Genomic DNA, 11,636 nt, shown 5'->3' on the forward strand with positions numbered 1-11,636 from the left:
TAACTCACACAGCTCTATTAATTAGCTGTTTGATGCTGTTAATTGGGCTCCCACTGCTGCACTAATTGATAACGCCATTGCCATTGACAACACGGAACACAAACACGGAGAAGCCTCTCGCCGGCAACCTATTCAAGCACCAGAGAATGAGAGCGCGTCGGGTGGAAGCGGGAGGAAGTGGGAGGAAGTGGAGGATGAGAGTTAGCAGCAAAAAGCCGAGTGGGGAGAGAAAAGAGAGACAAAAGGGAGATGAGATGAGGAGGGGGGGGGAGCAGGGTGGCGGTTGGATGTTAAATGTTTCTGTCGTTTTACATTACAATTTCCAAAATGTCTTCTATGTGATGATTACGGTTTTGGTAATCACGACTTTCTGGCTGACTTTCACAAACAACAGTTTGCGTTTAGGCTTCCGTTGGACGGAGACGTAAATGCAATCTCATGTGTCAACACCTGGTAATAGCAATATCAACCTTCTATTGCTCTGTGATCTGCATAGCTGCACAGCCCCCCCGCTCTGATGGCACTGTTCAGCTATTCATTGAACTGTCTGTTATCACATATAGCATGTGTTTTAACCTGTCACTGTCTCAGACCTCCAGGTGCCAACGCTGAGCATTGGATGCCAAAACAATATTATTGGAGCTGTCACATTATGAAATTCATTCTGAGAGACGTATTGTTTACTGTGTATCTGAATTTCATCGATTAATATTTCACTCGGCTGCCCAAAAGTTCTATAAACATCATATTTTTGTGCATAAGACTTTTCCTTTGACTGCAAGAGGCAAAAAATAGCAGAAATTGATTTACACTTTTTTCGAATATATCTGAATTACCTTTTTCAATATTATCTGTCAACTGAAATTAATTCAGGATCACAGGTTTGTCACCCACCTGCATCATCAGCCTGGAGGCGAATTTGCCTGTTATATTTATTTTAGCCACAGTAGCAGGGGGGTTCTAAGGATCATTCAAGATCCCCAGAGGATGAATCCTGATGACTCACTGACCCTTTGATCTAGTGCCACCAGACGTGAGTCATATTTAGAGAAATATCCCCACGTCAACCAGACAAACAGTCACGTCATTTGGTACGGACGCCTGAGGTTCATGAATGCCTTTGACTCTGGTCACCTGACGCCAGCGGCTTGACATTCTCGGTTTGGAGTAAAATAGCTTGACCACTGCTGGATGGATCCGCCATGACTTCTCGTACAAACACTCTTCTTCCCCGCAGGATGAATGGAAAGAGTAAGGCAAGTATTTATTCATTATTTTCTTTCTCATGAAGGGGGCTTCTCAAAGTGCACGTATCCCCACCAGTGAATGCAGCACGGCCATTAATGAGGGAAATTAGACAGGACCATTACTACCACACACACACACACATAGAGGACATCTGGACCCACACCTGTTACCCACCTTATGGCAGCCTGTGCTGCACCCCAAACTGTGCACGCACACACACACACACATACAGTCTTTTGCTGAAGCTTTTTCATCCTTTTTCTAAAGAAAGGTACTCTCACTCTTAAGATGGTTTATGGCCTTCCTACTCTGTTTCCATTAGAGGCAATTACTGCTGAGACTGGCGGCGCTGGCTGCAGCATTCTCACACGGCTTTATCATCACCGAGAGCTGACTGGTTCGTGTCAAGTACGCATTGTACACACGGGAAAACTAGTTACATGATACTTGAGTCGTACATGCACAGTTGATATTCTAATTGTGGTTCTTGCTGGAGAAGGTAAAGAAGGCCTTAAATAGCACCGACATGCTGCTCATTGTGAAGTTTATGTTACAAATGTTCCTTTTTAACAAAATTCTAATGATAAGAGTGACTTTTCTATACTATTCACTTATATTCGCTAATCATATCAAGAATAGAAACACTTTTTATTGTATTGTATTTTAATATTTAAATGTCACATCGAATAGAGTTCCAAAACTTCAAATTTAGCTAACGAGGTATAAATACACCCTTCTCTACATGCACAGCAAAAATGAACTTCTCTTCACTCGCAAGGCTCCTGAGAGACTCATAAACCTGCCGTGACCTGACAAAATGGCGTCCGACAACATGAAAGACAACTTCCTGTATTTGGCCCTCGTGCCCAGTGGTGGCCTGCTCCCACACATCAAACAGAGCTCGATGTGAATTGTCCCTGTGGAGACAATAACAAGCCCCGTGGCTTTGATTCAGCCGGAGACCCCACTGTACAAACACGGCACGCGAGGCTGTGCAGCGAGGCACCAACACCTACCGAAGCCGGATGGAGCCTTTTATTATGTTCAGGGCCGGACTTCACACACTGCCTGAACTTCCAGCCAGCGGACAAAATATGTTTCCTATGTCAGCAGGCCATGTTGTTTGTGTACGCTGGTCTATTGTATTATTAGTACCCCTCATAAATATATATACGTACATGTGGGTATCTGACCAAGAGAGCTACCGCTGGCAGTGCCTTATTACATGCAAAAGGTTTAACCGACTGCAAGGACTCCAGCTCCAACGTGACTGAGCACCATTTCTATCTTACAGGACTATATAGCTGGATTATTGAGTTTGTGTTGCTTATTTCTACAGCAACTCCTCTCACACAACTTCTCATTAATCCGGGTTATATAAAAGGCATAAACGAAAGCACAACTGCACCGCAAATGCACCGCCTGTGTTTTGCAGTTTCTCCTGTTACTTCTCCCCCCCCCCTCAAAAAAAAAGAGCAGAACAGAGTCTTCGACAGGGAACGGATTTGCATATCTGCCAAGCCTCCCGACAGGCAGAAAAGTGCTATCCTGACAGGCCTAATGAACCAGCGGTTTAAGTGGTCAAATTATACACTCATCCCCTTTTATCTTCTGATATTCGGTCTTTGTACAGGTGATGGAAAGGCAACTTTACCCGTTCACACCCCTTTAGAAAAACCAACCTCACCTAATCCCTACTGCTCTCTCCCTCTCTCTCTCTCGGTTTCTCCCTCACAATCTTTCTCTCTCCATCCCTCGCCTCTCTTTTCCATGACATTGGCGGAAAGTGCAAGTGTTCATAGAATAGGGCAGAAGGAGAGAGAGAGAGAGCAGCAGAAGGGAAAAGGCAGTGCTCGGAGGCCCTTTGTGGAAGGAAATCATGTTGAAAAATAGAGCCGGGGCGAGAGAGAGAGAGCGAGAGAGAGAGAAGCTGTCACAGACCTCAATGGCAGCATTATGTAAATGGCTGACATCCCCTGATGTAAAGCTGAATAGGGAGACATTAATGTCTTGTGTATATTTAAAAAGCCTGGCCCAACTCCCCAGGATTGCGAGCGGCAGATCCCGTAATCATGTTGACGAAGTAATGGCAGAGAATTAGTTGTCCATTAAAACTGTATTATGCACCACGCTGGCACATGAAATTACTCTCAAATAGTGGAATGGCTGAGGGGGAGTGACGAAGGAGAGCAAAAGAGAGATGGAGGGGAGTGGGAGGAGGACGTTGATGGGTAGTTTATGTGTGTGTGTGTGTGTGTGTGCCTCTGCACACATTCCCCTGCTCTGACTAGGGGAGGCAGGTGATTGACATCTTTAGACTTTGAGAAATCAAAGCACCGTGAGTGTGTGTGGATGGGCGCACAGCAGGACCTGAAAGATTCTAATGAGGTTATAGAAGGGCCGGGTGCCACAAACATACACACACACACACACACGTGCATATGCACACTCACACACACGTGCATATGCACACAACCCGCTCACACAAGTGCAGACGTGTGACAAGTTAAAAGTATGAGAAAAGAGCTCGGAATGGGGTAATAGGATGGAGGAGGGGGTGAAAACGTCTTTCAAATTAGTGAATAGATGAAGGCTTATTCTTTACCCCCTTGGCTTTTGTTGCTATCTTGCACCACATGAACCTCAATTGACATTAATGTCGCACTTGATATGAAGGAGAACTATTTCTGTGATACAGAGAGTGGGCCCGAAGCGACGGCGAAGGGGAGAACCGTGGCGCGCAGGTAGTGTCAGTCATCTCGTCTGACACTACCGGCAGTCTTTAGAGTCTGCTGTCAGACTCGTCCGGCGGCCTCTTTGAAAGGCCCCACGTGTGGAATCTGTCGAGTAGCTTGCGAAAAAAAAGAGAAAAAAAAAGAACGCTTCCAAAACCCAAATTCCCTTGCGTTAGTTGCACTCGTCGTATAACAGGAATATCACTTTTCCGTCAGCGCCTTCTCCCTGCAGCCGCATCCAGGGAGCCAGTGTCACGGGCACAGAGGTTTGAGTTTTTTAGGTGGCAGCCAAATACAGTGAAGTTAAAATAAACATCTAAGTGATGGTTTGCAGTCCCGCCTCCGTCCCTCCCTCCCTCCTCCTTTCTTTCTTTCCTCCATTCTCCTGTCGTGTCTGAGGCGATAGAAATGTAATTCAGATGTCAAAACGCCCCGTCTCGCTCTCTCTCCCTCTCGCCCTCTCCCCCGTCTCTCTGCCTCTCTCTGTCCTTTTCTAGTCCGCCGTTCCTATTGTTCCCGCGGCTGCTCCTTTATCGAGCGAGACATCGCCGAGAGGGGGAAGAAAGGAAAAAGATGACATGCTTTCTCAGCCCGTTGCGGCGTGTCCCCGGCTAGAGTGGCTTGTCATTGGAGCAATAAAAGAGTGACAGCTTCCACAGTAGAGGGAACACCCCTGCACCATAATGGGACTGACTCGGCTGCCACAGACCTGTCTGTCTGGCTGTCAGTCAAACACATCCATCAGCTTCCTGTGACACCAACCTGTCTGTCTGCACTGCGCGGCGCTCTGGCCTTTTGGGTCTATTGCTCTCAGTAACTCTGAGGGGCCTCATGCAGTCTGTATCTTTCTCTCTAAGCATTTACTTGACTGTAAATAATGCCGTCCGTCTTCATCATGCCGGTCATTGCGCCGGTCTAGATGTAGTTCCCTTTGGTATTCTATTTCTCACCGCGCTATATGTTTACAAGGTCTCTCTATCACGTCAAACGGTCACACCCCTTCCAGGAGGTATCGAGCTGTCAAATGACCCCCCGGTGACGGCCGGTTGATTGCTATGAGATTTCGGTTCATATCACCATCCGCTCTGCACACTCTGAAGAACAATATGCACGTTCACATCCGGTTAAATGGAGTTGTTGGACGTGGCTGAATACTTATCGAGTCACTAATGGTAATGTAAAGGGTACCTTCGGCCATCATAGCAAACACACTGCTTCATTTGCACCAGATCGTTCAAAGACAGAGTTTCTCTGATTTGTTTGACCTCTTTTGAGCCTTTAGGGGGAAATGGAGAATGACATGGTGGCTTGTGACAAACACAAATAATTTATTTGTAAAGTTGATAGTAAGTAAACATAAAAATAAATATAGATAAATGGTTAATAACACATTTTGATTAAAATATAATGAAAAACTATTTTTTAAAATAATAATTGGGTTACAATTCATGTCAGATTAAGAAAATATGAACTCTTAACAATGTAGGAACTTGATTGCATTTGAATATCATTATATTTTATTATAACTACTCAGTAAAACCATACTGTGAATTCCACGGTGCTCTGAGGGATGTAAAACTAAAACATTTATTATAGTTTCTACCAAGAACAATCATGTGTAGACACACAACCTCTCTATGATCATTTCTGTGTCCTCTTTATTGTCATGGATTCTCTACAACACCCATCGTCCCTTGAGTCTCAGTCAATGCGCTTGTAGATCATGTACATTCTATAATTGAAAATGCTATTGAGGCCATTGCACTGAAGTGCAGGCTTTTCTGTGTGGCTGCAAGAAAAGACGACCATGGAGAAATGCAACACTGTTAAGGAAAGAAAAAAGGTTTAGAAAAGTCGTACTATCATATCATAAAAAAGTCATAATATAGTTTGTGAATATAGTAATATAGGAGGAGAAAAGTACTTAGGTTATACTATAGAATATAGAATAGTTGTGAATAAATGCAAGGCAGTGAAAAGCATGTTGAGAAAAGATAAAAGGTCAAAGTATAATATTTTTAAGAAAGTCCTGAAAAGCTGAAGCATAATTTGGAAAAATACATGATGGTTAGCATGGTTCAAGAGGAAGGTTTCATTCCTATGTCCTCTAGTTTCTTGGTCTCTTACACTCACTCCGGGTTCACTCCTGACGTTTTTTTTATATCTCGCTTCCTCCATCCTTCTCTCCTCTCCCCCCCCCACCCGCTCCTCCTGTCTGGCTCCAAACTATAGCCCTCAGAGCCCCCTCCCGGGAGGCCGACGTGGCACAAAAGCACAACGGAAATGAGGGGTAACTTCTGGGAAGTCTGGCCTCTCCTACTCATTACCTCCCTCTGGCTCTCCTTCCTCCCTTCCAGCGTCTCTCCTCCCAACCGTCTCTCTCTCTCTCTCTCTCTCCTCCCAACCGTCTCTCTCTCTCGTTTGGAAATTAGCTGTAACTTCTGGGCCAGATTGGCCCGTCCTCTCTCACTCGTGCACCTCTCCTCTCCTGGACCACTCCTCATCTCTCTACGTCTCCATCTACCTTCCCCTTTCTCAATATGGACTAATTTGTAGGGCGGATCTGTCTCTTACACACACACACACACACACACACACACACACACACAAGCAAACAGACCTTGTGGTTCCTCAAGCACAGGGCAAGGAGCAGGGGGTCTTTGTGACAAGGGTTAAGGAAGTCCCCGTTAAGAAAGGACCTCTTCTGTATGTGTGTTAGGGAGTGTGTGTGTTCCCGCGTGTGTGTGTTTTGTGGGGTTACAAGGAAGAGGAAGGGGGTCAGGAAAAAGGCACAGGACTTTCCCTTTTGTGCTGTTTTGTGTCCTCTTGTGTTGCTCGGAGGAAGAGCACAACAAAAAGGGCAGAACCCAAATGATTCGCCTGCTTTTCCCTCCTTCCGTAGCCTCCTGCACCCCCTTTTCTCACTCACTTACTTATAAGACCCTGTTGAATGGGCAGAAATGGCCTCGAGGGTGATGAGAGCCCCCCACAGACAGACGAGCACAGTGTGGAGATGTTTGTTCAACAGAGAGGATGGAGTTGGGACCACCTGAGAGCCAACCCTCACCCTGTCTCCCCTCGCTTCCCTTTTCCTCTTCTTTGGCAGAGGGTCACCGTTCAGCCCCAACTGTTGACAAAGATGTCCAGTGTGCGTCCTGGAGAAAAGAAGTCAGTGTCTCAACGACGGCTTGACTGCCTCAGTGTGTGTGTGTGTGTGTGCGCAGTGCTGCAGAAGGTTGGGCTGCAGACCACACAAAAGAGCGCAGGCGTAATTGTCTGAATACATTGCTCGCTCGACATTAACATCGCATTGGAAGGACACGAAAAAAGGGAATCGCAAACTGGGACGGAACCATTGTAATAGTGTCACATACTGCAGAGATTCACACATTGGTTTTGTTAAGCATTCTGAAGATTAAAGATTAAAGTCCCATTTCTCACTTCACTTACATCACACAGTTTTGATGTTAAAGATAAACGGGAATTGATTTAATTAAATTGGTGAACCTGAATCAATGTGCAGATTCATCTGTTTCCCCAAAATACTGACTCTTCGAAAACGCATATCCTCTCATAGATTCATTGATTTTCAAGATAGATTGAAGGTTAGATAAAGATTGTGGTGTTTGTTTTATATATAAATCCCTTAATCGTACGTTGTATCAAACATACGTGGGAAACCTCATTGGTGGGATGTAAAGTTCATTTCTAGGAGACAGAGGGATCCACTGAACCTGATGAAGCCTTCCTCACAATACTCTGTTTGCACCGTTGTGAAGTCCTAATAAGGAAACTATAGAGACTGTTAACACAAGCCTCCCTGTGTGGGATGATTGACGTTGCTTCCAGAATAATGGATGTTCCACATTCTTTATTTCCTTTTCAGAGCTTGCCTCTACTTTTCTGGTTTATGCACAAATGATGAAGACGGTGAAGTCATTTCGCTTTGGGATGATGTTTGTAGAATTGTGCAAAATTAACGGTTTTCACGCTAACCCATCCAAAAATCTGCCCGCGTTCTCACAGCCGACACCATCATTTCACAATCCTCTTCATCACCGGTTTCCATTCTCTGCGGTTTGTTTTCATTCTCTGTGGCGTGTTTTCATTCTCTGTTTCTCAGAATAACACTGAGTTTGGCCACACAGTGTGTTCGGCGTACACTGGAGGGAGAGAGGGAGAGAGAGGGAGAGAGAGGCCTGTGTCCCATTAATCTGCCGCATATGGTGGATCTGCGGATGACAGATCCTTAATGGTAAACATTGACGGAAAGCGTTTGCTTGTTTCTATTGGTGAGCTGGATGGGTACACTTGTGATAAGTGCTCCATTGCCGAAGAGGGAGATGGTGTAAATGGGGCAGGAGAATATCACTAATAAAGCCTCCACCCCCTCCCCCCACCCCCACCTCTGCTCCTCAAGCTAGACCTTTTGTCCTACCTGCTATTCTCCGGCTGTGAAATTAGGCTGCGCCCCCTCCTCTTCCTCTGCCCTCCTTTCTTTAGCCACCTCTTTTCCTTTTGGGTGAACGGCCATGTGAAGAGGTTCATTACCGCCGTGGCCGGCCCTACTCAGGTATGGCTGGGTCTGTTCCCACTATAGGCCCATAGCTCTCTCTCTGTCTGGCCCCGCTGGCCCGCTGGAAAAGGGAAACATGGCACACAAAGGTCCTGTTAGCACTTCCTATGAAATCAGCCGTTTTCTCTAGAGGTACAACGCTCCAATTACCTAACACTCAGAGGATGCTCTACCCCCCACAGCACAACCCCCGTGCTTCAGTGTAGCGTGCACGTGAGTGTCTTAGTCCTCACCATCTTCGTCAGCGCTACGTGGCTAATTAGCACGGAAGACACTCTCCTCGTTTTTCTTCTACTCATCCTTCTTGCGTCCTATGAGTGCATTTTGTTTGCCATTCTTCCCCAGCGATGGTGCCCCCCAGCCTCCTCTTACAATCCTGCCATGACGTATTGTACAAGCAGCCCATCCAGAAACATCCAGGGCTCTAACCCTGCTGAAAACAGCGGAGACGCTGGCTGATGATGGTAGAACCTTGTTATCTGCTCCATGGGGCCTGTGGACTTTGTTCTGTGAGGCAATTTTATGGCATGAGCCCTTACAATCCTAAAATCTAAAATTTCCTCAAATGAAACAGCAGAGCATGATACAGAAGAAAAGGTTAAATTGTGTACGTGTTTTGATCACACGTCGTAACATACACTTATGCGTTTTGATTCTAGAATGCTTGACATACGTCGATGAGAACCCAAAAATAGCCCACTGTCTAAAGAATAGCTAAGTAGTATTTGTTGTGTTGATGGTATTACCTGCACCTTCGTCAACAACATGTGGAACTGTGTAGTCCTCAGCCTACAGTGAGAGCCTGGGTGGTCTGGAAGATCACCATGAGAGTTAAGTGCAGTGAAAGCAGAGCATAAGTGAATCAGGAAGGAGGGATGAGAGCTTCTCCTCAGTACAATACGACAGGTGTGGAGAGGAAGGTGCTGCAGGGGTGGAGGAGGGGACGGAGTAGAGGTGGGGAGCACAGACTCATTCACTGAACACAGAGCCTAACTTTAGGCCAACACATAGCGGCCTTGCTAATTATAAATATCTAAACCACTTGTTCTAGAACCTAATTAGTTTTTCATTACAAATTTTTATTTCACGTTAATTGTTTTGATGGATTGAAAAATAATTTGCAATTAAATTCAACAAACCTGCTAACTGTCATGCATTTTGTTTTATGTTGGACTGCTGCTTTGTCTTTTTCGTGACCTGTTGTGACGTGAATGGTCTGTGATGTAGAAATCCTGTTGTCTCATGTTGTTTTGTCCCAATTGCTTTTACAGAACAAGCTCAAACCACAAGGAAACAAGTGTGTGCCCTTTCCCATCAAATATAACTCATTTCAGCTCCATCCTCATTGCATATCAATCATCACGGGTGGATCTATAACAAGATTACTTAGAACTACCCTGTATATAACAAGGAAAATACGCACAACACCAAAAATCTGTATATATTACTGATATATTTTCACATTGGTATTTCGGGAGGTTTATCCCATCTCAGTTCCTATCATATCACCAGATTGGATTAATGGAGCTCTGAGCGTGATGCTTGAATTAAACTTTACTGCCTCTGCACCAGGGGCAGATAAACACATATAAAAACGCTTCCCATCTGCCACTCACTCACTGTTACCTCGTTTACCATAAAGTATCAGCAGCCTGAAGCCATGACGAAACTTCCTTTGACTTCAACTCGTCTTCTTCGTATTTTAGAAAATCTTTACTTGTGTTTTTATATGACACGTGTTTAAATGAGTCTGTGGGCAATGATATACTCCCGTCATTAAGTAGATGAACGCTTCATTTCATTCATTTCAGTTTGTATTTTCCGACACAATTCTGGGATTCAAAAGAGTCATAATATCACTTTTCTGACTCTGAGGCCTCCGCTGCAGACGCGAGCTGGAGGTTTTGTTCTTTCCTCCTCTGTACGGTGTCGCAATGTTAAAAATAAGAATGAAACTTGCAAAACTAACAACCCGTCATAATATATCAAAGTAGCATTTGAATATTTTAAAAGACCCTTTCATTTCAAATGTTTGCCATCCTATTGTAATATTAATATATTCGATTTAAATTTAATACAAAAGGCCAATATAAATTAACAATAAGACTGCTGGCGTAACTTAATATATAGAGATGCACATGTCTAAATATATTAAACTACTATTTACTTATTTATTTATTTATGATACCAATAGTATTCCCAATAATATTATATTTTATTAATATTTATCTATCGGGTATAAACAAAATATTGATCAAGCTATTGAAATGTATTTCCCTTTTTGTGTGTGATCTATTTTCTGCTTGCAGTTAAATATGAATAAATGAGTTTCTACCGCAGAATAAAAGCGATTAAAGGGGAGAGGATTATTTTGAATGAGGTCAGTGTTGATGTGAATTAAAACAGCGTCTCCACTGGAGGCCTGTAGTCACTCAACCACACTGCAGAGGAGGCTTATATTGGGAGAGGCGTTAAAATCTATTTTCTCACATCTCTCTCCCTCCCTTCCTCTCTCTTCCCCTATCTCTCTCCCTCTCCCTGCACCAGCTCGTCTCCATCTCTCTCTCCTCGACCGAGGAAGCCGAGTCCTGAAAGACAAGCCGCATCATCACGCCATTAAATATTTAAGCAAAACACTGAAACTATATGAAAGATTAAGGGTGCATAAAAATAATTAAGGATTATCACAATGAAAAATGCATGCTCGCTGTAACCTAGGAGTTCATGATATGAACAATACAATATTAATGGTGTGGAGTGCAGGACTGTGCAGGCAATTTTGTAGCCTCATTAAAAGCAATGTGTTTGTGTCGGGCCAAGGCTGCGAGCTACAGATACCAGATCAGCTTCTACTGTTTACAGGTCGACAAAACAAACAAAGGTAATGAAACCGTACTGTGTAATAGGCGTGTCCTGTGTGTGTGTGTGTGTGTGTGTGTGTGTGTGTGTATATGTGTATTAAATTGGGGATACCTTTCCTTTCATAATAAAAGGCGAAACCAGCAGACTATTTGTAAAATGACTGTTTCACGTGACATCATTGTCCCCGAGTCAGAGTCAGACACCGAAGGTCATTT

Source organism: Gasterosteus aculeatus, chromosome 6 (assembly GCF_964276395.1).
Source record: "Gasterosteus aculeatus chromosome 6, fGasAcu3.hap1.1, whole genome shotgun sequence".
Lineage (NCBI taxonomy): Eukaryota > Metazoa > Chordata > Actinopteri > Perciformes > Gasterosteidae > Gasterosteus > Gasterosteus aculeatus.